The sequence below is a fragment of the Panthera pardus genome, unplaced genomic scaffold (genome assembly GCF_024362965.1).
Source record: "Panthera pardus isolate Hobbes unplaced genomic scaffold, ASM2436296v1 HiC_scaffold_7, whole genome shotgun sequence".
NCBI lineage: Eukaryota > Metazoa > Chordata > Mammalia > Carnivora > Felidae > Panthera > Panthera pardus.
Window position 1 is genome coordinate 15,511,395 of NW_026527002.1, and position 27,088 is coordinate 15,538,482.

Sequence of the window (27,088 nt, forward strand, 5' to 3'; positions counted from 1 at the left end):
AAAATCTGAGTTTTTAATAGATTGCTTATCTTCTTGTGTGTACCTTGTAAAACTTCTGTGTAGCCTCTCCTTTCAGCATTGTGTCAATCTTTCAAAACATTAAAATAAAAAGCACTCTCCATGATTAAAAATTATTCAGTCCATGTTGCAGCTACTGTCCATATTCTGACCACAAGCCATCCTCCTTGTGAGTTTCAGAGCCTGTGGGATCTGAAGATCTGCATATCTTCTTACCTGCCGCACCCACGGGCCGAGAGAGCAAGGGTATATGTGCAGCATTATAAAGGAAAAGCTCTGCTTTCAGACTCACATTTGCAAATTACCACAAGAAACTTTCTCTAAGCAACTTATTATTTAGGAATGATAGGACATAAAAGAGAGTAATGATATATGGTTACACAATTTGCATACGATCAGGTGACACTGCATGCAAGAGAGAACTTGAACGTAATTATCTGAATTTAGGCCGAGCTCTGATTACTAAATTTCCTGCTGGTTGCCTCGCAACATTCGTGTTCCAGTGTAGGCTACTTCAACCTTCTGGCCCCTGCTGAATTTCCCCATATAATCTTTTTCCTTAAGGAAAGGATTAGACCCATTTGCCTTTCTGAAGCATAACTCCATGTGAGCAGCTGGAGTCTGGGGGGGAAGAAACTGCTACCGATAGACAGAAATGACCCATCCTGCCACCCCTCCTTGTGGCCGTGTTGATGAACATGTCTATTACAGAGCCTGTCATTCCAGAGAGCCAAAGGCCAGGATGGAGAATACACACAGCGTCTCCGGGGACAGGACAGCATGCTCCCACCAGCCCACACGTCTGGGTCCTGTGTTCCACAAGAGCTATTATTGATGAGAATGCAAACGGGCTCAGCAGAGAGCCAGCCGGAGGGGAGAATGCCCATCAAAGTGCTGTGTGATACCTACTTTTCTTTATGAAGTTTTATTTCTCAGCTCCTGACACAGCCTATACCTAGTAGGTGTTCAGCACTCCATAGATATTTCCTCCTGAATAAATTTAGTCCCTGGCTCCCAGGAGACCACATGGAACTGTGACACATAACAAGTCAGCTACACTTACATGTTCTGTGAAAAGACAGTCCTTATATGAAGTTCTTGCTATTTCTGTTACTCAAAATATGAGCCCTTTTTCATAGTTTCTCTCACTTTGTGTACACAGATTAGAGATGAAGTCCTTCAGTTGTTTGTAAATCTCTACAGCAGGACATTAGCATTCAGAAGCAACTATGAGGGAAAAGAAAGCCATTATGAGAATCCAGGACCCAATAGTAAGATATTTCTCAGCTGTCAAGCAAATAATTTACAACATGGAGTATGGGGACAGGGGCGGGAGCAGGATTTGGATTTTAAATAAAGCAAGTATGCAAACTAGAAGATTATGGTCTCGAGTAGGAAAATCAATGGGATGTTGGAATTGTGAGATATCCTCACAGGCTTAATAATATAAAACACCAGGATCAGAGAACAGATACGGGGTTCTGGGGAAACCACAAGGTTGGGAAAGTCGACTTTTGCTTGAAATGTACATTTCCTGGAGCTTGGGAGGAAGAACAACAGTGGAACTCTGCCAAGGGAGGAGGAGGGAGAGGGAGGGGGAGAGTCCTTTCATTAAGATCCATCATCTTTGACCTGAAATCAGTGCCCTTACCTCTCAAAAAGACAGTACAGTATTTTTCTCCCACTACAGGTAACTTTTACTCATCCCCCTCTAGTTTTATGAGCAGTTGGACCTTTCAAAAATGTTTCAGCTGTGGAAGGAAGGGGGTCAAAAATGGAAATTTGTCTGAACTCGTTGACCTCTACAAATTCTATACAATTTGTTTAGGACAAAATATTACACCTGTATTTCACTGATCTTATGTCCCAGGCTTCAAGTTCACAGCAATCTATATTCGATAAACATGCACAGAAAAGGAAATGGATAGCGAATCTATCATCAAGGCAGCCTGCTGTCAAAATACATGAAACCAACAACACGGAGACTTTGTCTCTTTCCTTCCTTCCTCCTTTCCTCCTTTTCCTTTCAAGCATGTGTTTATTCTACACACATTTATTGGACATCTAATACCCTTCACATATCCATTGCCAGCTGATCTTTTCAGGCCAGGCACATATTTGCATTTTATTTTCATATCCAAAAATCTGCCTAAAGTTGAGCAAACTTGGGCTGAAGACACGGGGATCCACTCTCAGCGCTTGGGTGTCCCAGCACCTGCCAGTCGCGCGTCCCTGGAATTGAGGACATCGTGTTTTCAATTTTCTTCAATAAAGCAATGAATCTGGCAATTTGCTGGCCTGCTTCAGCTAAACAGAAAGGACAATTTGAGAAAGATCATAGTTCAGGCCCAGTCAGACGGAAACGATTGAAAACAGAGAGCTGGCCGCTATGTTTCCCCAATGCAGCTTGCTGTCGCAGTTTGACTGACAAACTGACTTTTTTGAGGTGCTCATGCCCATTTCAGTCAGAGTTTATTGAAGGTGATTTTGATCTTCTCCATGAGGCCACAGCAGTGGCCATGCCATCTGTCACCTTGATTGCATCGTGGATTCTCTGGAGAGAGCGCCATGGCTCCTGATCATTTACAGATTGTGCTGCTTTCCCCTCCATAAGGACCACATGCACAGAGCCAGATGGTGAACATGCACGCTTATTATAAGTCTTTATCTCCGTGCAGGAAGGAGAGGAACCATTAGGTCTCCCTCAGGAGCTCTGCTCCTCTCTACCATCATGCTGCTCCTCAGCAAATACAGTCTTCTTCAGCTGTCATCAGCCTACCTCTGAAAATTAAAAAAATAAACAATAATTCCATCAGCCAAGGCCGGGAAACCAAGACTGTACAGCAAAGCAATCCCCTTGCCTGGCCTTCCCTTCTTTTCTCTAACCTCCCACTTGCCTGACTGTCAGCACAAGGTAAAAACAAGTTGTTTGCGAATGCATCATTAATGTGTTGCTTTTTTAAGAGGTCAGGAGGGCCGGCTGCTCAGAAATAAAGCGACATGATCCTATTTTCTGTTATTGGGATCATGGCTTCCATTGTATTGGCCTCATTCTTTTTTATTTAAGGATTTCTGGTTCGTTTTACATATTTTACAATTCTACATTGTTTTTCTACAATAATGGCAGGAAGGGGACCACCTGTGTGTCAAACATAAGGGACCGAGGCACTGTTTACCAAGAATGGAAAACCCCAAGTACGATGGAACTCTAGAAAAATTTCTTTTAGCAAACTCTCCATTGCAAAAGAGACATAATGTGGAAGGCTGGGGACACGTCTGAAGAGCTGAGCAAGCGCAGCTCAGAGAGCCAACCGATGGCTGTTAAAAATGTGCAACTTCTCCCAAACCACCATTGTCACTTACTGTTAGGAATTCCGAGAGGGTCCAAAAGAAAACTAAGTGAAACTGTAACACGTGCAAAAATTAATACTGACAAAATAACACGTTATTTGTAAATGAAGTGATTCTCAACTTTTTGATTACATAGGTGTAACTTACATATAGTAGAGCACTTACATCTTAAATGTATATTTTGGTTTTTACATATAAATACTTACCCAGGGCCGGATATAGGACATTTCCAAAACTCCAGCAGCAGCGGGCTTGTGATAAATAAATAAATAAATAAATAAATACTTATAAGCAGATTCACTAAGAAGCCCATGTCCCCTGTCTTCACTGCTCTTTCCATAAACAGTACACCTGAGATGAGAAGTCTCTTCTCACATGGACACTCTCTCTCTCTCTCTCTCTCTCACATACACACACGCACACACACACACACACACACACACACACAGAAGAGAGAGGGAAAGAGAGAAGAGCTTGGCCTTTGCCACCAGGAGACCCCAGCAATGTAGGAAAGCCCCGATCAGTGAGCAGCTATATGCAGAATCTAGGGAAAGCTTTTCAGTGACCCATAACCTTGAAGGCTCACCTACATGAGTCATTCATTTCGAATAACTGCCATGTTAACCCAATGGTTGCAATTACTGAGATCCAATATCTTCGCTCACACACTAAATATAAGTGATCCCAGAGCCCACTAAGTCACATAATCTCTTTGGTTTATGTTAAAATGGCACAGGATTTCTCTCTCCGTGAAATGCTAAGTCCACAATCTCGTACACACCATTTCTCAAGGATCTGGCTCTTCCCAATAAAGTATTAGCCTTTATTGGGAGTGCAGAATAAGCTACAACAGAGTAGTTGTAAAAAAAAGTGACTATGAGAAATCACACACACACACACACACACACACACACACAAAGCTGCTTACATCTCCTCAAAAAGTAATTGCATCCAAATAACTTCCTACACCAAGCCCAAAGTTATTCCACTGTTATTCCATTCCATGTCAGTTGACATATTAGGGACCTTTCCAGTGGATAGTTGAATAAAGACAATAATGTATCAAACAGACCAACTTCATTTTTGTAAGTTCATTTATAAAACCCATCAACTTCCATGATGGTACGGCTTTATTTACATTTTCTGTGAAATAAAACAACTGCTCTTAACAGAATAAAGTCACTACCAAATATTTTTAGAGGAAGAAATTTAGTGTGGTTTTAATCCAAGGCAAATGTTTTTTCAGAGAAGAGGTTTATTCTTAAACCAGCTTTTTTTTTTTTCACTTTGGGGCATTGAGGAAATGTGTGCCCATAACACTGTGTGAAGGTGTGGATATGTGCAGGAAATGTGTGTATTTGGGAGGCTCTTGTGCTCACTATACTTGAGATATTTTGCAAATGATAGTTAAACACAAGAAAAAATTAGTCATGTCTGTCTAAAATAATTCCTGGTCCCTGAACATAGCACATGGATTTTTAAAAATACCAGCATTCTCCCCAATGTTTATCCTTTTTCTACCCAGCACAGATAGGAATAAGTTTGGGATTAGCTCTACCCTAGTTAAACAGATGATCTTGATCTTTGTAACATCACATTGTTCTGTGCTTTTGGAGCAAAAACCATTTATAGGGATGCAAATTGAAAACCAAATACGGTTCACCCTCTCCAAAAGGAAAGAAGAGAATCAGAAATAATATAGTGCATTTGATTAAAAATAAAAATGTAGTTTTATAAAGTGAAAAAGATTACTAGGGCCCAGGAAAAGGAAAGGGAAACTGGGCTTGATTACTTAGTGTTAATGAAACATGCTAAGAGAGAGGAGACTTCCTGGCCCCCATGTGGGGAGAAGGTAATCCTGCAAATCTGGAATGTTTTTATTTTGTGTGCTGGTTCTGTCCCTTCTAGCAAGGCTAGGCTGAAAAGCTCAGTGCGCTGCCCCCACCCCCCTCCCTGCCCCCAACTGCGGCCTCATGTTCAGGTGCAGGGAGAGGCCAAGAGGGCATGGAATCAGGCTGGGGTTGAATTGCAGCCTTTTTACTTGGCCTTGTACTTCGGCAGGTTGCTTACTTTCTCCCAGTTTCACATTCTCTATCTGCCAATGAGCTAAACAATTCCAATCTCCCAAGTGAGGATTAACTGAGATGAATGAGAAAACATCTCACATGTATCTGGTGCGGACTAAGCCCTTAAAGCATGCTATGACTGAAATGAAACCAGAACAGGCGTCACCATTTCTGGTAAAAGGACTACAAATACATACACAGTGCAACAATGAAGATTACTAGGTGTCAGTGTAGAAATCATATTTTGTAAAGCAGCCAGAACTGTAAATGCATATTTGATGGCAGGGAAGTGGGCACGGTGATGAAGAACAGACATCCTGCGTCCAGCTGTAGGCTCCACCTGCCATTTGGTAACCCTGAGACCTTGTGCACGTTACTGAAATTCTCTGTGTTCCCGTTTCTCCACCTGAAAAAGGGATGACAACGAGGAACGTACCTCAGGATTAGATGAGATAATATAGGTTATGTGCATCGCAAATCGTAAACACTGTAAAAGTTAGCCAGCGTTCCGACTGCTCTGATGAGCAGTGAAATAGCGGCTCGTGATTTCATCCTTTGCTAACTTTTGGCTGTGGCGTAGCCATAAAATCTCATTGCAGCTCAAAAGCCCAGGAAACTGACCAAAATTCATTGTTCACTTTTATTGGCTGTTTTTGGTTTCCAGTGTTTGCTAAGTTGGAACTATTGTTTATTTTATTTCATTGCTGCAAACCATACCTATAAACTTACTAAGCTGTGTCCCATCTCTCTCTCTCTCTCTCTCTCTCACACACACACACACACACACACACACACACACACACACACACATTCTTTGGGCAGGGTAGGTGTTGCTGGAGCCATCCAAACCCACAGCCATTACTGAGACAACACCTCCACAACAGGAGAAAGAGTGGCATTATTTTGGACTCAAAACTAAAAGACTTGGATATTGGCCCTAATTCTATTGCTTAACCTTGGATAAAGCACTTTTTCTCTCTGTAGCTATAAAATAGGTATTGCAATGCTTTGTTATTTCATGGGGTTGCTGTAATCTGTGAAAGGACTTCAAAACATCAGAGACACAATACAAGCTTAAATATCAGGTATTCATATTCTATGTTGAGACAGCATCACCACCAAACATTAATGAGCATTGTACAGATTAATGAAGATTTCATAATAATTGTGTAACCGTCAGAGATAAGATTCTAGTTGGGAAGCAAGAACATCAAAATCCACAGCCTTCTGAACCACTATGCCAATACGGAGCAATAACTAAATTCTGCTCCCAGGGTCTCAGGAGTTCCTAGATCAGGTGATTTTGATTAATAGAGTGGACGCATAGGGCTCACATTTTAATTTTGCTTCTTCCTATCTTTGAGAATACTTCCAATATTATATTTTCTATCCTCCAAATAGCATAAGACCCAAATGAAAGTAAATCCAACAAAATCTGCTTAACTCAGGCTGCTTTAAAATAAGAGTTCCTACAATGGGACAGTTGGTCCCATCCTGGTTTAATATGTCTGCAGTACAAAGGGTCTTTGCTGCCTCCTGTTCCTGCAGAAAAAGGAGCTTATTAAAATAAATGTAGAATAGAATTTAAGCTCCTAATAGGAATGGAAAAACAATAATTATTATTGTTTATTAATAACAAATAAATCTATTTTTCAGGTTATTTTTTATTCTTACACTGTAACTTAATTCAGTAATATTCAGATTTCAAGGGTTACTTCCTATGGATGTAAAAAATGGAAATAATTATTTTTCCTTAAAAAGTTCCAGAGATTCTTTTAAAGAATGATATGACAATAAATAGGCAGTTACAAAAATAAATTCAACCTATAATGAACAAAGTAATTCAAATCTAAATAGCATTAGAAAATATAGAGGCACATAACCTTTTTTTTTCTTTCTCTCATTAGATAAAGTAAGCATTAGAAGCTAATTGATTATGATTAAAAAACAAGTATTTTGGGGGCACCTGGCTGGCTCAGTTGGTTAAGCCTCCAACTTTGGCTCAGGTCATGTTCTCACAGTTGGTGGGTTCGAGCCCTGCCTCCGGCTCTGTGCTGACAGCTCAGAGCCTGGAGCCTGCTTCAAATTCTGTGTCTCCCTCTCTCTGCCTCTCCCCCACTCATGCTCTGTCTCTCTCTCTCTCAAAAATAAACATTGAAAAAAAACTTTTTTAAAAACAAGTATTTTTAAATAATAATATCATAGTGTGTAAAATATCAATGTATGTGTTTGTGTGTACATGAGTGTATGCGTGTGCGTGCGTGTGTGTGTGCCTGCTCAAGCCAAGTTCAACTAGCAGGCAGTGATCACTGCGTCTCATCTTGTGAATGGCATTAGATATCTTGTTCAAAATCTCTGATTAATCTGATTAAGCTAGTGAGTGAATAATCCTTTAATCCTCTCAAGAATACAGTTTATGTCTGCTGAGTGTCAAATTTAAGACTGGTAAGCTGTAAATACTGAAATTTAAGTGAAAGAAAAGGAGAAAAAAAAAAGGCAGCCACCCAAAGTCAAACTGTGTCGCCTCTTTTCTGGATTCTGTCTTTTGTGGGTGACCTTCTCGGCTGAAACGAGAATGAGGAACATTAGGAAAAATAATAAATCATCCTCCAGCAGTGGCTCTGTGGCAGGGAGCGTATCAGTCACCGAGGACCAATCTGCTAGCATGTGCTTCCCTTTCCCAACCAGTTTAATTATAAATTAATGGATACTGCCTTTCGCTTCTCATTTCATTCTGAAGCAGAAATGCTTGACACCAGATATTTATTTTATAGTTGGAAAACTATCTCAGAAGCTGAAAATGGCTAAATATTTTCACAGAATCACACAAACAAACAAATAAAAAAAAAAAACAAAAAACAGGAAAAGGAACATCCTTCATTAAAATCCCAGTCAGAGGACTACATGTTGGAAACTGCTACTGCATTTAGAATACCAGGGAGTTTTAAGTCGAATGAATTGAGGTGCCTTGATGATGCTTTATAATTATGTATCAAATTTAAATAATAACAAGTCGGTGTGGCAAGGTGGTCAGAGGAGGACAGTGGTCATTCTTTTGCTGCCCAAGGAAAATGAAAAGTAAAAATAATAATAATAATATTTTGAACTAATGGGCTTATTTGCTTAGGGCATTTGATCACTTACGTTTTATTATTATTATTATTCTTAAATATGGTTTAATACTCTTCTCCATTTCTGTATGGAACAACACCAAGATTCTGCTTAGGATCTCTCTGTAGAGGGTATAGAGAAGGCAAAGGCTATGGTTTTCACCCCCTCTTATTTATGTATCTGTATGTGTAAGGGTAATACATATCAGCATATACTGATACACACATTAACATATAAGGCAATATATTGATGACATACTTTTTTTTAAGAAAAGTTTATTTTAAGAGAGACAGAGAGAATGAGTGGGGGGGGACAGAGAGAGAGGGGAAAGAGGATCTGAAGTGGGCTCTGTGCTGACAGCAGAGAGCCCTATGCAGGGCTCTTACTCAAGTACTGTGAGATCATCACCTGAGCCAAAGTCAGCCACTCAGGAGCCCCTTGACCACATACTTTTAACTGGAGAACAGACATATTATCCCGATCATAAGTTTATAATGTCTGTAGCCCAAAATTTGCTGTGAATTTGTTTGCCGGAAACATTTTTTGGGTCAGTTGCTTATGAAAATCACCCCCAGCAGGCTAGAGCCTGCTTTGGATTCTGTGTCTCCCTCTCTCTCTGCCTCTCTCCCATTCATACTCTGTCTCTCTCTCAAAAATAAATAAATATTAAAAGAAAAAAAATTTTAAAGAAAATCATCCGTTGCCCCTAAAACCCTTAACTAATATCTGCTAGAAGGGCAAAACTGGTACAAGAGATTAATTTGCCCCTCAACTACTTTTTCATTTACTAATTTAACAAGAGTCAAAGGGATCTGATCTCATTAAAGTATTGGCCAACCCATAAAAGTGGAAAGTCCATATTATCCCTTAATTCCTCACGATGTGAGGAAATGAGGCAAAGGAAGAATATCCCTCCCGGCCTGAGTGCAGCTCCAGGATCAGTGCCACAGTCTGGGAAGGGATATAAAGACCAGATCAGCTCATTCTGCTCTTTGCTGTTTGGGCTCTACTGTAGCCTCTACTTGTTGACTTTTCCAATGAAAATTGGAAAACCTGGAGAAACTGGGTGCTCAGCAATCAGATAATGGAAGGGAAGCATGCAAAACAACCTTCTGACCTTCTCTATTTTTGCCTGAATGGAGGTGGGATGGTTCTAGGTTTGCCCAAAATATCTGGAGGTAAGACAAGTGGCAAAGAGCTTCTGGCCCCAGCACAACTAGCCACACCCTCAGCCATCTGGATCTCTCATCCCAGAATCTGCCAACCTTTGTGAGCAAAGTGTGTTGTGGTGCTAACTTCAGCATCTTTCTGATGTAATGTCAAACATCTGGCAGAATCTAGTATTGTTGGTCCTTTATTTTTACTAAGGTAGGCAAATGTCTCACATCTCTGGTCCATGTGCTTAGCTCTACCTCTTTCTTCCTGAATACTCAGTGGTAACGACTTCTGCAATTTTGACTTGCTACATTATCTATTGTCTTCATAGGTTTTTAGACTCTTATTAGCTTTAACCAATCTGCCTTTGACTGTGAAATTTCTCTCAGCACCCTAAGCTGGAGATGAGCTAACACCTGATTTTGAAGGGCAGGACCAAAGCTTAGGCCTTGAGAAGCACACACCCCATTACAGCTTCTGAACTGAGAGTGATCCAAAGTCAGAAGGGAAGGTTTAGAATTTTTTGCAACGTCTCTTGTAAGGCGTTAAAGAATGGACTGGAAAACTGAGAGTAGTTCTCAGTCAGTAAGTTGTGCAGTTGGGAAGTGAGTCCACGAAGATGAATCTCATACTGGTAACAAATTATGGAATGACCTTGTACTTTCGTTCAAATGGTAAGGACTTTCTTAAAACTCCAAAGAGTAGTGTTTACCAACTGTGTAAGATAATTTCTGAAATTATTTTACATTGAACCTAATTATGAATATTATCTAAGAGAATATGTGTATAAATTGTGCTATTTGTAATTTTTTCATTTTGTACATATCCTCTAATTTACTGTCTTTAGATCCTGTTCTCACCTTCCCATAATCACTGTCACTCATATTACAGAGTAACAGACACACTCTTTTGCCTTTACATGGCGTGCAAGTTAATAGCCCTCTATTTTGCCATTCATTTACTCATTTATTCACTCAACAAATGTTTACTGAAAGTTTGTTAAGTGCATGGACATAAGGAAGCTATTTAAAATGATGAATGAGAAGTGGGATTCAAGATGGCAACATGAGAAGATTCTGAACTCATTTCCTCCCATGGACATATCAAATCTACAGCTACATACTGATCATTTCCCTCTGAAAACTAATTCAACTGCTTCTCCACAAGAGGATAAAAGGACTACTACATCGAGATGAGTAGGAGAGGTAGAGACACAGTTCCACCAAAAACCCTACCCCTGTGCCTCGATGCAGAGTAAAGAGGGATCTCACATGTCTGGCACTTCTCCCAGCGGAGTGAGGGATTGGTCCCCCAAATCAGACACCAGAACCCTTGGGATCTACATCAGAGATAGAAGCCCCCAAAAATGTCTGGCTTAGAAAATCAATGAGGCTAATGTCCAAGGGATGCAAAATGCTATAAAAACAGATTCTCTTGTTAAATAGCTCGTGGGCAGTCTCTCTCACCCTAGGATCTGGTGAAAAAGCACTGATTTGAAAAGTGCCTCAACTGTATATAAAGGAGATTCATTTTCTGGCCTGGGGGAATCTGCTGGAGGGGCAGGGGACAGTTGGGAGTGCTCTCCAGAGATGGAAGTACTGTGGATTCCATTTGTGTGCTCTCCACCTATCCCACCAGTGCTGGTGGTATATTCGGGCACGGCATCCTCCCACTGCCTCGCTGAGTCAGGAAGGGGTAAGTGGTCATGACACTATCTCGCTGCCTTGCCAAGGCCAGAGAGTGGAGGCAGCTGCAGTGATGCCCTGCTCCCTGGCTGGGGCAAGTGAGCACCAATGATTGTAATAGCATTCTTCCAGTCCCTTGCTAACATTGGTGAGCATGGGCAGTTGCAACACTCACCCTGCACCCTGGCTGGGGCTGGCAAATAGGAGCAGTCATGGCATTCTTCAACCTCTGTCCTGGGGCAAGCATATACCCATAGTCAAGGCATTCTCCTCCAACATTGCTGAAGCCAAACAGTCAAGACATTTTCCCACTGCCTTTTCTGAAGCCGGTGAATGTGCCCCAGCCCCTATATTTCCAGCTGCCCTACTGAAGATGGCTGGTCCACATAAACCACACAGGGGATGCCATGTTTGCCTGGCCCTTGTGGCCAAGGGGGCTGGAGTTCCTGAGCTCCAAGAGGTTGTAACAATCAGAAGGATAGTCTTGGCAGCCCCTACCCCCCTGCCCAGGGCTCTGCACAGACAGCAAACTGAAACACAAGCCCAGTCTTCCCTTGAAAAAGGCCTATTCTTTTATCCTGTACCTTCAGCCTAAGGAGCAAGGATTCAGTTTTCTCACACATCTAGAGGTTATGGAGGTACTCCTAGGAATGTGAGCAGAGTGACACCATCATGGCACACTCCCTTGGCAAATACCTCTCAGAAAGGAGCTTACACACACATCTGGAGTTCCAATTTTTACAACCATCACCCAGGGGCAACCTCCAGATCTCCTGGTCTGGAGGCCAACAGGGTTTACAATTGTGGTCCCACAGGACTATGTATATTTGCATATTTTAAAAGCTGCTGCCTGAGGCTCTGGCTTCTCATCAGCCTGAAACTAGGTGCTAAATGAGATTCCTCCCCTAGGAACACAGACAGGTCTTGGCATACCCTCAACAACAGGGACACATCAAGAACAAACCAGGCTGTTAAGAGGTAAAATGTGAAATCAAAAATATAAAATATGAGGATGGAGTGAGTAAAAATGTAGAGTTTGGAATGTGTTCAAATTTAAGTTGCTATCAATTTAAATAGACTGTTATATACATAGGATGTTACATGTGAACCTCACAGTAGCCACAAATCAAAAACATACAGTAAATGCACAAAAGAAATTGAGAAAGTAATCTTAACAAAACACTGAACAAACTCATCATACCACAAGGGAAGAGAGAGAAGAAGAAAGGAACAGAGAGGAAGTACAAAAACAGCCATAAAACAATTTTTAAAAATGTCAATAAGTACAGGGCACCTGGGTGGCTCAGTCAGTTAAGCATCCAACTTTGGCTCAGGTCATGATCTCATGGCTCATGAGTTTGAGCCCTGCATCAGAATCTGTGCTGACAGCTCAGAGCCTGGAGCCTGCTTCAGATTCTGTGTGTGTGTCTCTCTCTACTCCTCGCCTGATCACACTGTCTCTCTCTCTCTCTCTGTCTCTCTCTTTGTCTCTCTCTCTCAAAAATAAACATTAAAAAAATTTTTTTTAATGTCAATAAGTTAATGTTAAGTTAATAAGTTAAATTAAATGACATACCTATCACTAACTACTAACTACTTTAAATGTAAATGGACTAAATTTTCCAGTCAAAGGCTGTGACTAAAAAGAGACTGCTGCCTACAAGAGACTCACTTCAGATTTAAAGACACACAGAGACTGAAAGTTAAGGGATGAAAAAAATATATTCCATGCAAAGAAAATTAAAAGAAAGCTGATGTAGCCATACTTACATCAGACAAAATAAACTGTAAAACAAAGACTCTAATAAAAGACAATGGATGGCATTAAATAATGATAAAGGGGCCAATCTAGCAAGAAGATACATATTTATAAATATATATTCACCCAACATAGAACCATCAAAATTAGAAAGCAAATATTAACAGACCTAAATGGGGACAGAAGAAAACTGGAAAAAACACAAAAACCTGAATATTAAACAACATGCAACTGCACAGCCACTCGATCATCAAGTAAATAAAAGGAGAAATTTAAAAATATTTAGAAACAGAAATATGACATACCAAAATCTATGGGATACAGCAAAGGCCATTCTAAGAGGGACATTCATACCAATAAATAAGAGAAATCTAAATAGCTCAATAAATAAGAGAAATCCAAAACAAATTATCTAAATTTACACCTAAAGGAACTAGAAAAGGAATAAATGAAGCCCAAAGTTAGAAGGAAGGAAACAATACAGATCAGAATAGAAATAAGAGACTAAAAAGACAATAGAAAAGATCAATGAAACTAAAAGCTGGTTCTTTGAATAGATCAACTAAAATGACAAACTTTTAGGTAGACTCACCAAGGGGAAAAAAAAAAGAGAGAGAGAAGGCTCAAATAAAATCAAAATGAAAGCGGAGAAGTTACAATTGATATCACAGACATACAAAGGATCATAAGCAAACAATTTTATGCCAACAAACTGAACAGCCTAGAAAAAAATGGATAAATTCCTAGAAATATACACTATTCCAGGACTGAGTCAAGAAGAAATAGAAAATTTAAATAGACTGATTACTAGTAAGAGATCGAATTAGTCTTAAAAAACCTCCCAAGAAACAAAGTCCAGGATCAGACTAGTGAATTCTACCAAACATTCAAAGATTTAACACCTACGCTTTTCAAAATCTGACAAAAAATTAAAGAGGAGGGAACACTTCCAAATTCATTTTACAAGGCCAGCATTACCCTGATACCAAAACCAGACAAAACACCGCAAAAATTACAGGCCAATATCCCTGATGAACACAGATGCAAAAATCCTCAACAAAATATTAGCAAACTGAATTCAATAATACATTACATTAAAACAATCATACAGTATGATCAAGTGGAACTTAATTCAGAGATACAAGGATGGTTTAACATCTGCAAATCAATCAACACAATACACCAAATTAACAAAATGAAAGATAAAAATCATATGATCATCTCAGTAGATGCAGAAAAAGCATTAGACAATATTCAGTATCTATTTGTGATCAAAAATTCTCAACAAAGTAGGTATAAACAGAATGTACCACAGCATAATAAAGCCCATTTATGACATACCCACAGCTAATACCATAGTTAATGGTGAAAAGCTTCAAGCTTTTCCTCTAAGATCAGAAACAAAACAAGGATTCCCACTCTCACTACTTTTGTTAAGCATAGTGACTTGTCTCTAGGCCTGTATCAACCAGCACATGGTCAAATGTTTTTCAAAAAGAATAGAAAACTGGATTTTATCACCTCGGTTTGCTTCCCAATTTTATGTTTTACCATACACTTTGACATGATAGCATAAAAAAGTTTAAGAAACTCATTAGGTTGATTAAAATTGAAAAGCTGAATAATGCCATTATTGTTGAGCATATGGCTATATGAAAACCTTCATATGCCTGATGATTTAAGCATAGACCAGTGCAGACATTCTGGAAGCAACTTGGTAGTACTTAGTTAAATTAAATATTCCCTATGACAAATAGTACTCTTCCTGGATACAATTCTCAAAAATATTCTCATACAGTGGGGGGGGGAAGGGCGGGGAAGGGGGGCATCCTCCATGATATTTATCACAATGCTGTTTGTCATGGTGTGAGGCAATCATGGAGTCTATTGCTGGTGGACAGGTAAACCATGGTAGATACCAACTATGAAGTATTCTACAGTAATTAGAAACAAATAGCTGAATGTTTACATAGCTATATGGATAGGTCTTAGAATCAATAGGCTATAATGATAAAAAGAAAATAGAATGATCTGTATAACATAATGACACTTGTATAAACTAGAATGCACGAACAAATGTCTTATAAAAACATGAAAACAAAAAGATATCATTAAACATATTAATATGACTGTTTGTGATAGGAGAAAGAACCAGAATGACAGAAGTTGAAAAATGGGAATCAAATGAGATGGACTGATAAAAAGATGGATGGACAGTTGATAGAGAGATAGGTGACATATAAGTGAATCAGTCAGTTGGTTGACAGAAACCTGTGCAAACCAATGATATGGTGTCATGAATTATATGATATATAATTATCAACTTTCTGAACTTGAAATCCAGAAATAAATGAAAACAGTTCAAGAAAGCGGATATGTTTCTAAGTCAATAATATATTATTGATGTGTAACAGTCCAGATTGAGATTAAGTCTAAACACTGAGTCACGGTATTGCTCAACCTTCACTCTGCCTATGAGACTCACATTTGCCATGAACACCACGTCTGGCTCCTTGAGATCTCTGTCCAGTTACTAGCCAACAGTGAAAGCCTAGAATGAGACCAGTCCACTGGCTCAGCATCTTTGGCAGAGGAGGCATAAGCAGTTGCTAGATAGCAAGCTGCAGTGAGACAGCCACTAGCAGAGAGTAAAGACATCTTAAAGTATCATCCAACAGTCCAACAGTCCAGCACAGCCATAGCACATTGCAAACTGCAGTGTCTGTCTGACAGCCCAACCTAGTAAATGCAGCAACTGAACAAGTAACAGTGCTGGAAAAGGTCAGCCTCTGCAGCCTGGGAAAACCCAAGGGTAACTTTCAAATACATCAACAGAAAGCACATTTCCCACTGTCACTCCTGGTCATTCACTGACACATACTCATCTTAAGATCACATGGAAATGACAACATTTTACAGCCTTTGAAATAATTCATCCTTCAAAAGAGTCCCTCTTAGAGAACTAATACATGGATGGAAGATTAACAGTCCAGGGCTAAATTGTCCAATATGGCAGCCACTACCCACATGTGGCCATTGAACACTTGAAATTTGGCTAATTCAAAGTGACATGTGAAGACCTAGTATGATGAAAGAATGTCAAATATCTCATTAACGATCTTTATAGTCATTAAATGTTAAAATGATATTCTGGAAATAATGGGTTAAATAAAATATTAAATTACTCTCACCTGTCTCTCTCTACTTTTTTTGAAGTAGCTAGCAGTACATTTTAAATTGTATCTGTGGCTCACCTTCTATTTCTATTAGACATTGTTGATCTGGTGACTTACATGTTGATTTACAGCTTGTCTTTCAGTTTAGTAATGTGAAATTGAAACCTGACTGTTTTCCTACAAAGGTGTTAGAGTCTCTCTCCAAGATGTTATTGTTCAATAGAAGACTCAAAATCATGTTTGGTCCTCTAACATTTCTTATTGGGGTGATTCCCGATAGAAGTTTCTGGCCTTTTCTGTGTTTTTAATTCTACCTTTTAGTCTAAATAGAGCATGATCAAATCACAATAGAACAAGAAGTCCACATAGGTTGGGGACCACCTGCAAACACCCCGATGATAGTTGCTCAGGTCTTTTGTGCCAAGGCATCTTATAGCACCCAGAAAGTCTCTTCTGGGCTCTTACCTGCAACCCTGGCAAGAAATCTCACTGAAAATGTAGGATGGAAAAGAAATGAAAATAATTCATACCCAAATATGTCTCTCTCCACCATAAGGGAAAGTCAGGAAACGTAATTCATTCACCTCGTATTCCCAAGAGTCAATGCGATAGGAATTCAAGATTTTTAAAAACAAGATACTCCTTTGAAGTTAGGGGGTGGGGGAAGAAGCTTTACTTAGTGAAAATATAGCTTGTGTAACTGAAAAACCGAAATGTCGCTAAAGGCCTTTATTAACTTGGGAATAGGGCACATTTTCTACTTTGATTATTACCACATAAGTATATCACCGCTCTTTTATTATTATTATTATTATTTCCTTCATTTGAGCCTGATCCCTGGAGTCAACCCTTGGTTGTCAGGGGACTTGTTGTAAGTAATGGTCATTTGTGTTTCATAATTATCTTGAATCAACACAATTAGTTCCACATTCTGCTGTTTTCTTCCTAAGGCATCTGTAAACATTTTTATATAATTCCAGCAAATAGCTTTTGGCAATAATTAAATTTTTCTAATTAAAAAAATAGTAAAGTGATCCAGGATAGTTATTTTAAATGTGCTTTACAGACCCCTCCAAGAGTATTAGAAAATATTCTTCAAGATGCCAAGAGATTTTCTCTTTCAATTATCAACCACAGTTCCACAATTTAGAATGTCTTTGGTCACAGTTTTAACATGGTTAAATCAACATAAAGCCTGAAGGACATTTAATTCTTTTTTAAACAGTACTATATTTGAATAATTTTTTAAATTTCCTTGGAATATTTTTATTCCCTTCACACACACACACACACACACACACACACACACACAAATATATTGAACACCAGCTATGTACAGGGCAATGGATGTGATGCTCTCAAATTTTTCATATGCATCAGAATTACCCCAATACTACCTTAGTGGCTCTGATTCAGTGAGTTAGAAGTGAATCCCAGCAATGTGCACTTGTAACTTCTACCCAAGATGATTCTGAAGTCAGTAAAACTCCAACCCCCCCCCCCCTTTTAAGAAATACTAAGACAGAGATTCAGATTCTGTCTCTTACCCTTGAGAGAGGTGTGGAATATAAATGTTCACCTCTGAAAATCAAAGGCGAGTCTATGTCTCACATAATTTCAGTAAAACTAAAATGATCTAAATGCAGTGGACCTTACTCACCTGCAGCTGGGAAAGCATGTTTAAAAGGTGGAGGGGCACCTGGTGGCTCAGTCAGTTAAGCATCCAACTTGGACTCAGGTCATGATCTCACAGTTAGTGAGTTTGAGCCCTGTGTTGGGCTCTCTATGTCACGTGGAGCCTGCTTCAGATCCTCTGCTCCCCTTTCTCTCTGCCCCTCCCCTGCTGACTCTCTCTCTCTCTCAAAAATAAATAAACATTAAAAAAAAAAAGAAGGTGGAAAAGTATGTGTCATTTTGCTAAAAAGCCCACTTTGGATTTCTGAGAAGGCTTTCTTCAAGAATTGTTCCAGCAATGATATTTTCTAATAAATTCTTCATAAACAGGCAAATACTCTGCTGAGTGATAAAATCTGAAGACAGGGAGTAAGCATGGAAAATGCATTCTCTTCAGGCAACTTCATGAAAGCACTTAGGGCCATCTGGAGGGTGTGGCCACCAAAACAGGGTTACTGAACACAAAGCTGTGGGTCCCTTCACCGATGCCACATTCAGATATGTGCTTTGTTTTGTCTTGTTTCGTTGTGCGGTTTCCCCCCAGGAAAAGGTTTGGTACATTGTAAATAGTGTAATTACAGGCTGACAAGGAGTTTTTCTGGTGTTCTGAGGCCTGAAGACATACGTGCTGCCTGACCATGTTCTATAGACATAGGGAGGGAGAAAACCTGGCCTCCTCTCACAGAGGTGAGGGCAAAGGGCTGTGGCATTGAAGGCTCATCCTTGTGACATTAAATTATGGATTGAAAGTCCTTCTATATTTGTCACTCCTAGTTCTACCAGGATCCTAAGCAGCGAGAGATGAAAATCAGAGCATACCAATAAAATCCCAAAGTGTATCAGTCTCAGTAACGGTGTATCTTAGGGGTGCCTGAGTGTCTCAGTTGGTTGAGTGTCTGACTCTTGATTTTGGCTCAGGTTGTGATCCCAGGGTCGTGGGATCAAGCCCTGTATCAGGCTCTGCACTGAGCATGGAGCCTGTTTAAGATTTTCCCCCTCTCTCTCTCTCTCTCTACTCTCTCTCTCTCTCTCTCTCTCTCTGTGCCCCTCTCCTGCACTCGCCCTCTCTTTCTCCAAAACAAGGAGGGGAGGGAGTATTATTAAGTACTGTATACCACTAAAGGATATCAACAAAACTTGAAAAATTAAAATTAGTGAGCCCCACCCTTGCCATAAAGAACACCACCACCAATCCCACCTAAGGAATAGAAATCAGTGGCCCCAGCCATTCAGGATGCATTTCCCACAGTGTATTTAGCATCCTGTTTTAAATTATTGTATTATTTTCTTTAATTTCTCCCCAGATTAATATCCAGTAATAAAAGGTAATTTCCCTATCCACATTTGGCAATTGGGAGAACATTTAGCCACTTTAAAGTCAGGTGTCGGCACTGTAAGGAAAAGACACGAGGTAGTTAAAAATTTGAAGAATATGTCAATTGGTAAAATTAGATAAAAAGTTACGCTGTGTTCTGCCCTACATTTGGACTATCGCAAGTGAGGCAAACTTTTCTAGGCAAACTGCTGAGGACTGCCAATTTAACAAGCTGTTCCATGCTGCAAGGGACATATTTATGGACATACTTTCAACAAGACGTACCTAGTGCTACCAAGCTGTGCTGTACTAAAGAGCAGAAAGAATCAGAACGATAGATGAAAAAAAAAAATAAAGGATTTCACACATGGATCCTATTAAAATCAGATCAAGTATTCTGAAATTTACAGGCAAAAATATTTAAAATAATGACAGGGTTGTTGCAGAATCTCAGAAGAAAACACCCAGGAAATGTAAAAGAGAAGATTGACACAGCATGTTTAGCTCAGGCTGTTGGACAACAAGGCTCATGAAGCAAGAGAGGAAAAGCCAACTACATTGTGAATCTTCTCATTTTTAATTAGTTGGGTCAACATGACTCTAGTGCTTTTCTCGTGAATGTTTTTCAATATAAAGATTACCGTTCACAAAATCTTCCAAAAAAGTTTGATTTCATGTCTCTTTATCTTTTAGTAGTCCAAAAGGCACCTGACGTGACTACTACTACTCGGAGTACGAGCACTTATTTATTTTGAGAAGCCATTGGCTGTTCCCTATGATAGCATTTCCTATCCCTGGGCGTGTGTTTGGGATACTGATGAGTCAGGCTGTTCTCTATTTAAAACTTGCTACCTATTTCTATTTCTGGAAGTGGAGATCTCAAATCAACTTAGAGCTCATCTTCTTTGTTCTGGGGGAGAAAATCATTGCGGCTGGGGACAGAGTATAAAAGAATTGCCGATGGTGGTTTGACAAGAACCTGGAGTGTAGCTGCTTTGATGATTGGCGCTATCCCTCACACATGCACTCATTTACATCCTTCCATTTATTTGACTACAGAACCTTGTAGAAGAACATTTTACTGCCATAATCAATGTCACTATGACACTTTTGATGGTCACGGGTGTCTGAACACATTTTTTCCACAAAGGGCCAGGTAGTGGACATTTTAGGCTTTGTAGGCCACAGCGTGTCATCATAGGTCCTCCACTCCACGGTATGAAAGCAGCCATAGAAGATATGTAAGCAAATGAGCATAGCTGTGTTCCAATAAAACTTTATTTACAAAAACAGCAGCAGGCTGATGTGGCCCACAGGCTGTAGTTTGACGACCCTTGCACTAGGCTGCAGGAGAAACAAAAGGACCCTGAGGAGGAAAGTCATTAGAAGGAAAGGAGAGTCCCAAAGTGGTGACTAAACCCTGGTACCAGGATTGCTGGAGAGGAGGACTGGTCCTAGGCCCCCCGAAGTGGCCAAGGCTCAACTCCCTTCTGATGGTGGCTCTGGAACTATTGCAGCCCCAGAGCAGTGCTGTGGGCATGAAGACTGAGATTGCTGCTCCCGTGGGGCTCTCACCCCGGAGGCTCAGGAATCCTGGGGCAGGAAGGGGCTCTCTTCCCGGATCCCTTCCCGGATCCTCATGCTGGCAAACCACCAGTGACCCCATTACAATCTTGACAGAGCAGCTTGTCAATAGGCAGGATATCGGCTCCTCAACGTGCAGGGTTTGCTGTGGATGGCAACAACAGCAGCAGAGAAAGGGGCTCTTCTGCCATTTGGCCAGATGTTCTAGTTTCTTCCTTTGTCAAGTGATGTATCTATGGAGACTAAGCTCTTTGGACTGAGTAAATTTCTAAGGGTCTTGGTTTTTTCATGGAACCCCTTGGGGAAAGAGGAAACTGGATGAAACACAGCTACTATAATTTGAATAACAAAATGAATGTGACCTTATCCTATATCCCATACCCTGGTGAGGGGGCCACATTGACTAAAGTTATCAGTTAATGTTACAAACCAGGAAAGTGTCCCCTCTTTCTTCTTTGGACAAAGGTGTTAAGCTGATGAGACCTGTGGGTTCAGATTCTCTCCTAAAATGAGGAATGTGGTGGCAATATTAAAAGACGTGGAAGTGAAAATAATTCCATGGATTCAAAAATCAAGGTGCGTTAATAGAAGGGTGGTGTCCAGAGATCTAATCTGGGTTCAGTTACAGAAACAAATTATTTCCACTCGTCATTCTAGACAACTAGACAAATCAGGATTTTATTTGATATTAAAAATGGCTGGAGGCCTTTGGTGCTTTCTATTTATATACAGTGTAGAGTCTTCACATTGCATATTCATACACTGCTTTATTTTATCCTGAGAACAATGTGTGAGGCAGGTGGGAAAATGCTCATATTACTCCCAGTTTTTTTCAGACATAGCAATTCAGACATAGCATAGACCCCCCTCAAAATGTCAATGATTTGCTTAGGGTTCTGGAAGAGCAAGTGCCCATGGCTGCACTGGTCTTCATCCCAGCTCTGTTTACTTCAAATCCCATGATCTCCCCACCCCAGCTGCCCCAGCACCTTCACTTGTGCAGCCTCTCTGCTAAGCCATGTCTCTCCTGGTCACAGGGAGCCTGAAAAGTGTGCAACAGAGCAATTCAAATACTCTCGGCTGTTGTCTCCTTGCGAGGTGAGCTGCCCGGTGTCGCAGACACCTATTGACGACCTGTTCACCTCAGGCTGGTTCTTATTCGGTTTGGAACAAGGTGGAAGGAATCATAGAAGATAAACTGGAGGTCACGGAGCACACAACCAGGGGATGCATAATTTCATGGGAACAGTGCCAAGCAGAGGTCCAGCACATGCTAAGAAACCTTGGGCAAGTCACTTGCCTTCCCTGTCCCCACCCGCTTACCTGTAGGTTAACAAAAGTACCAACTTCAAGGAAATGCAGTACAGGTTAGTTGACTTAAAATGTTTATAATGTACTTGAAGCAATGCCTAGTATACTGAAAATGTTAGGCAAAAGAGACATAGCATAGTTTCAAGGAAAGAAGTCGTGAACAAGAATCAGAAAAAGGAAGGAATCTGGTCCGGCTACTAAAAGTGTGACCGGAAACAAGTTATTTTTCTTCTTGAGCTTCTATTTTCTCCTCTATTAATAGGAGACAACAATATCTATTGAAACTGTTGTAGAGAAGAGGTAATAGTGCTTTGTAATGGACTGGTCAAATTGTAAACTATCTTGGTAATTACCTTCTTTGCAAGCGACTTGTACCACACAGTGCAATTTTAGGACTATGAAGCAGAAAATGTCAGAAAGTGATTTATATAAAATGTAAATACAACCTGCTTACCCCTTCTTAAAATTCTTTCCATCACACTTGGAAGAAAAAAAAAAGGAAAAGAAAAGAAAAGAAAGACAGAAATGTCATCATCTGCCCCATCTCTAGCTGTCAAAATCCCAAGCATGCAGAGTATTCCAACAATTGCCACCATTTTTTGAGTCCTCACTCTGTCTAGTCCCCATGAGTTACATGGATTATCTCATTTAATCCCCATGGAAATTCAGTAAGTATAACAAACTTAGTTTTACAGATGAGGAATCTAAAACTTAGGTTAAATAATTTGTCCAATATCAACAGCCACCAAATAATGAAGCTGATTCAGCTCAAGTCCCTGTGATACCAAGGACCATGACTTTAACCAACCACTCTATATGTTCCTTCCATTAAAAGGAATCTCTCCCTACTCTGAAATGATACAGTACTTTGCTCATATTCTTTTCAGAGGACTACAATTCTACCTTGAATTATGATTCTTGGGGTACATACCACAGCTTAACTGCTGGCTTACAGGCTTCCCCCAAATAGACGATAAGCTTTGTACATCTGTGAACATGCCCTAGTTGCCAGGCAAGTAGCAGCATGACAAAGGGGGGCAGAGAAAATTCATAACTTTCTTGAGCTTTAGCTGCCTTATCTGAGAAGGATGTTGAAAATCCCTACTTCATGGGATTGCTATGAAGGTTGTCAAATAACAAAAGTAATACAATTTAATAACAAGTCTGATACTCGTTATCCAAGGGAAAATAATTAATGAATTGGAGTAGTACATTGCCTCACAAACAGTGGGCCACTCTTCTCGAGGGATTTTGGGCAAGAGCAAGTTTCAAAGAGCATCAGAAGCAGAACACAGATACAAGGCGGAATTGGCTAGGCGGCCGGGGATTATAGAGCCAGCAGGGCCTACTTTCTTTTTCTTTTTTATTTATTTTTTTAAATGTTTATTTATTTTTTGAGAGAGAGACAAATGTGAGTGGGGGAGGGGCAGAGAGAGAGGGAGATACAGAATCCGAAGCAGGCTCCAGGCTCTGAGCTATCAGCACAGAGCTCGACTCAGGGCTTGAACCCACTGAGTGATCATGACCTCAGTCATCAGTCATGGATACCCAATCAACTGAGACACCCAGGCACCCCATGAGGGCCTACTTTCTAGGGTAAGTTAAACTAGCTAGAGCTGAGTTGGAGAATTGTGATTGGTGGGTGGTAGATTTCCCCAAGAGCAAAATATTTCCCATAAGTGCAGGCTGACTTAGGTTTAGATGTGTGACATGGGCCGGGCTACTGGGGTGGCCTCCGTTTTGTGGGTCCAGATATCCAAATCACTGCTGTCAGGGTCTATTAAGACAACAAAGTTAAAACCACTGTGTAAACATAAACAGAGTCCTACCAATGTGGTCACAATTCAAGTTCATTAAGTCCTACTGAAATCACAGTGGTTCGTGGGACAGATTGGCTCTTAACCAAGAAGAGATAGAATCAATAGGGATATGAACACAGCAAGGAGAATGACCCAGAATACCTGCCTCATTTCCCTGGAAAGTAGCATTTTAAGGAAAGTAATTAACAAATACGTAATGGTGAATAAAGAGAAAAATGTGTCAAAGGAAGATGGAAACATATAGAGAAGGGGTTACATGCTACCATTACTTGCAACCCTAAGGGGGCAGCAAGTTGGAGGTCTCCCTATCACTTCCTTGTGGCCCACCTGATCCGCATGTTCTACCTTCCCGCCGGGTTACAGGGGAGCAAAGTTGATAGTTTCTTTGAAAGGGCTCTTGAACCAGGAAACGCTACACAGGTGTGAGGGGCTAGTGCTCTTGTTCCTATTCCAGAGCAGCGCAAGGGCATCCACCACGTGAAAGCCCCACCTGGGTCAGCCCCCTTCCACCAGGCCTTTCAGAAAACCAGGGTCATTCATCCAGCCGGGATTCACTTTCAGGGATTCATCAAGCTCTCCGTATAGTGGAGATCTAGAAACAGCTCCAGGTGACTTCTGTGAGAGACTGACTATATCCATCAATTCTTAATAAAGTTTCTAACCAGGTTTACCAAGGGAGCCTTAAATGGGGAGAACAGCTTGTTTCCTTGACAGCAAAAATCGACAGTTTTTTTTTTAATCTTTTGTTGTCTGTCAAGAATTCCATAGAAATAATAGATGCCTAAAAACACAAGGAAACAGCATGCATTTTTTTTTTTCCCCAACTTCAGGGTTTGCTTCCAAGGAGACTGACAAGAGATAGGAGGAGGGCTTCTGAAATAAGAGCAGTGGGCAACAAAGACCCTCAGAGCCAATGGGGGACAAGTTACCACTCAAAATTTACCTTTCCCCAAGTCAAGGAAGTCTTTGCAGTCTTAGGACCGGCAGGCTGCTGGGGAAGCAGGAAGGCAGCATTTCAAAACAAAAACAAACAACAAACACTGCGGAAAGGGACGACTCGGTTTGCATAGCTAAGCTCGGTCCAGGCAGGCAGCCCCGGACCTGGCCTGCTTTCCGTGGATCTGCGGGTCTAGGCGAAGCCTCCAGATCAGCGGCCCCGCCGCGCCAGCCTCGGCCCGGGGGCTTCCTCTAGGCCGGGGTCTCCCACGTGGCGCGGGGTCTGTGGCTGCCTCGCCCCCGGAGCTGTGAACCCCTGCGTTCGCCAGGCCCATCGATTATTAATGAGCCATCGTTAAAAGACTTGCTAAGGGAGGGTCCGATTTACTTGCCTACTCTATAGAGAAAACAAAGAGGATAGAGGTGGAGGGGGGAGAGGGGGGCACTGGGGAACTAAGCGAAAATGCAGCTTTCAAGTTCAAAAAGCTTATTTTGCATGAGAAAACACATGGGGACGTGAGGATTGGTGGTAGCCATCCCCCCTCCCCCATCTTTAATATCTGCTCAGCAAAAAGTCTGGATTAAAACCATCGGCCTCTGGGACACCTTAAAAAATCCCTTTCTTCTGTGTCCTTATGTACAAGGGTAAAGACCAGCTTTCTCTGTCCAAGTCGGGAGTGCTGAAGGGAGAGCTAGCAGTGGGAGGCCCAGCCGGAGCCTCTGTCCTCTGCCTGTTCCCGATTCCATGGCCTGAGGCGATGGTTTGCATTTTTAGGACAACAGCCGGCTATCGGCAAGCAGGAGACCTCTCGTCAGGCTTCATTACTGCGTACAAAATGACACGAGCGAGCCTGTGGCCACAACTGCGCTTATGAAGTGCTGCGAAGCCATTGCCTGTCCCTGCAAACCCAACCCTCTTCTTCTGCCCACTCACCCACCGATTGCCCCAAACCTGAGCTCAGTTTCTGTGTGCAGTGTCTTACCTCGGGACACATTGCTCCCACTGGAAACCCGGCTTTGCCACCTTGCTTGCTAGTTGGCTTATAAATTTCCAGAGAGACAGAGAAGAGCTGTGTTTGCCAACTGAACTTTGTAGTTCAAACCACCCTTTCCCTTCCTTCCCCTCTGATATGCTTTCCAAGGCTGGGGTGTTGCACCATCTCCCGATCTAGACAGGATGCTTAGCCGGCACTGGGAGCGCAGCTGGGAATACAGACCCCTCTCCCTACAAGGTCATTTAAACCTTTTTAGTTACCTCCCTAATTGCAATAGTCTTATGTGTCTGGCCTAAATCATAACTGCGCTCTTAAAAAGAAATCCCACAGCCGACAGCTGCAGATACTACCATTAAATCCTATCTATTAAGAGCTAATGCCACTCAGTGTATTTTTTACAAGGGTGAATCTGTTTGCATCAGCCAGAAAACAGGTCATGACGGTTTGTTCAGCGCTGATACACCAACCATTCTAAACCAATATATCAGAATAAGGATATGTAAAGACAAGATTACTGATTATGAGATTACTGATTATTCTGAAGAAATTATCATAATAGAAAACATTTGTATCATCAGCCAGGTAGACTGAATTTGACCTTGAACTTTTCTGAAGCCTCTGGGGCTCAAGTTATGTGGAAGATTGTTAGGTGAACCTAACATCTGAATCTTTAAACAGCCACTAGGAAAGACGTAATGTGGGAGACTAAAAACAAATTGCAGACCACCGGCTAACAGGTGTGGAAAGGGAGATCAGCGTATTACCTAGCAGCTTCTTACCTGTTAGGGTAAAAACAAATGGTAAAATAACCATTAGTTAGGGTACGGGCTCGGCTGCCGTAACAATGAGACCCCACATACATGTGGGTCACTTAGGACACAGCTAATTCTTCCTTTGCCTAGCAGTCCTGAGATAAACTGGCCATACTGATGAGCAAAATTATTTGAATCCACAAAATTATTTGAATCTAAGTTCCTCCCATCTCATTGATTTAGCAGCTCCTCTGACAGTAGTTCTGACACTTCCATGTAGAGGTTGGTAACATTTTTCTGTAAAGGACCATAGAGTAAATATCTTAGTTTTTGCAGCCCACATGTAGTCTCAATTAAAGATTCCTTGTTTTTATTTGTTG

At 41.0% G+C, this 27,088-nt stretch overlaps 1 long non-coding RNA gene across 2 annotated transcripts; it reads right to left on the reverse strand.

Annotated features, from left to right (window-relative positions):
* Positions 1-333: 333 nt before the first annotated feature.
* LOC109250236 (uncharacterized) lies at positions 334-26,418 on the reverse strand. 2 transcript variants are annotated; one of them, XR_002072931.2, is made up of 3 exons: positions 25,945-26,418; positions 3,576-3,620; positions 334-2,799 (listed from the first exon to the last, which is right to left on the reverse strand). It is a non-coding gene; the product is annotated as an uncharacterized LOC109250236 (long non-coding RNA). The 2 variants fall into 2 exon arrangements; XR_008419963.1 differs by lacking the exon at positions 3,576-3,620.
* Positions 26,419-27,088: the final 670 nt, after the last annotated feature.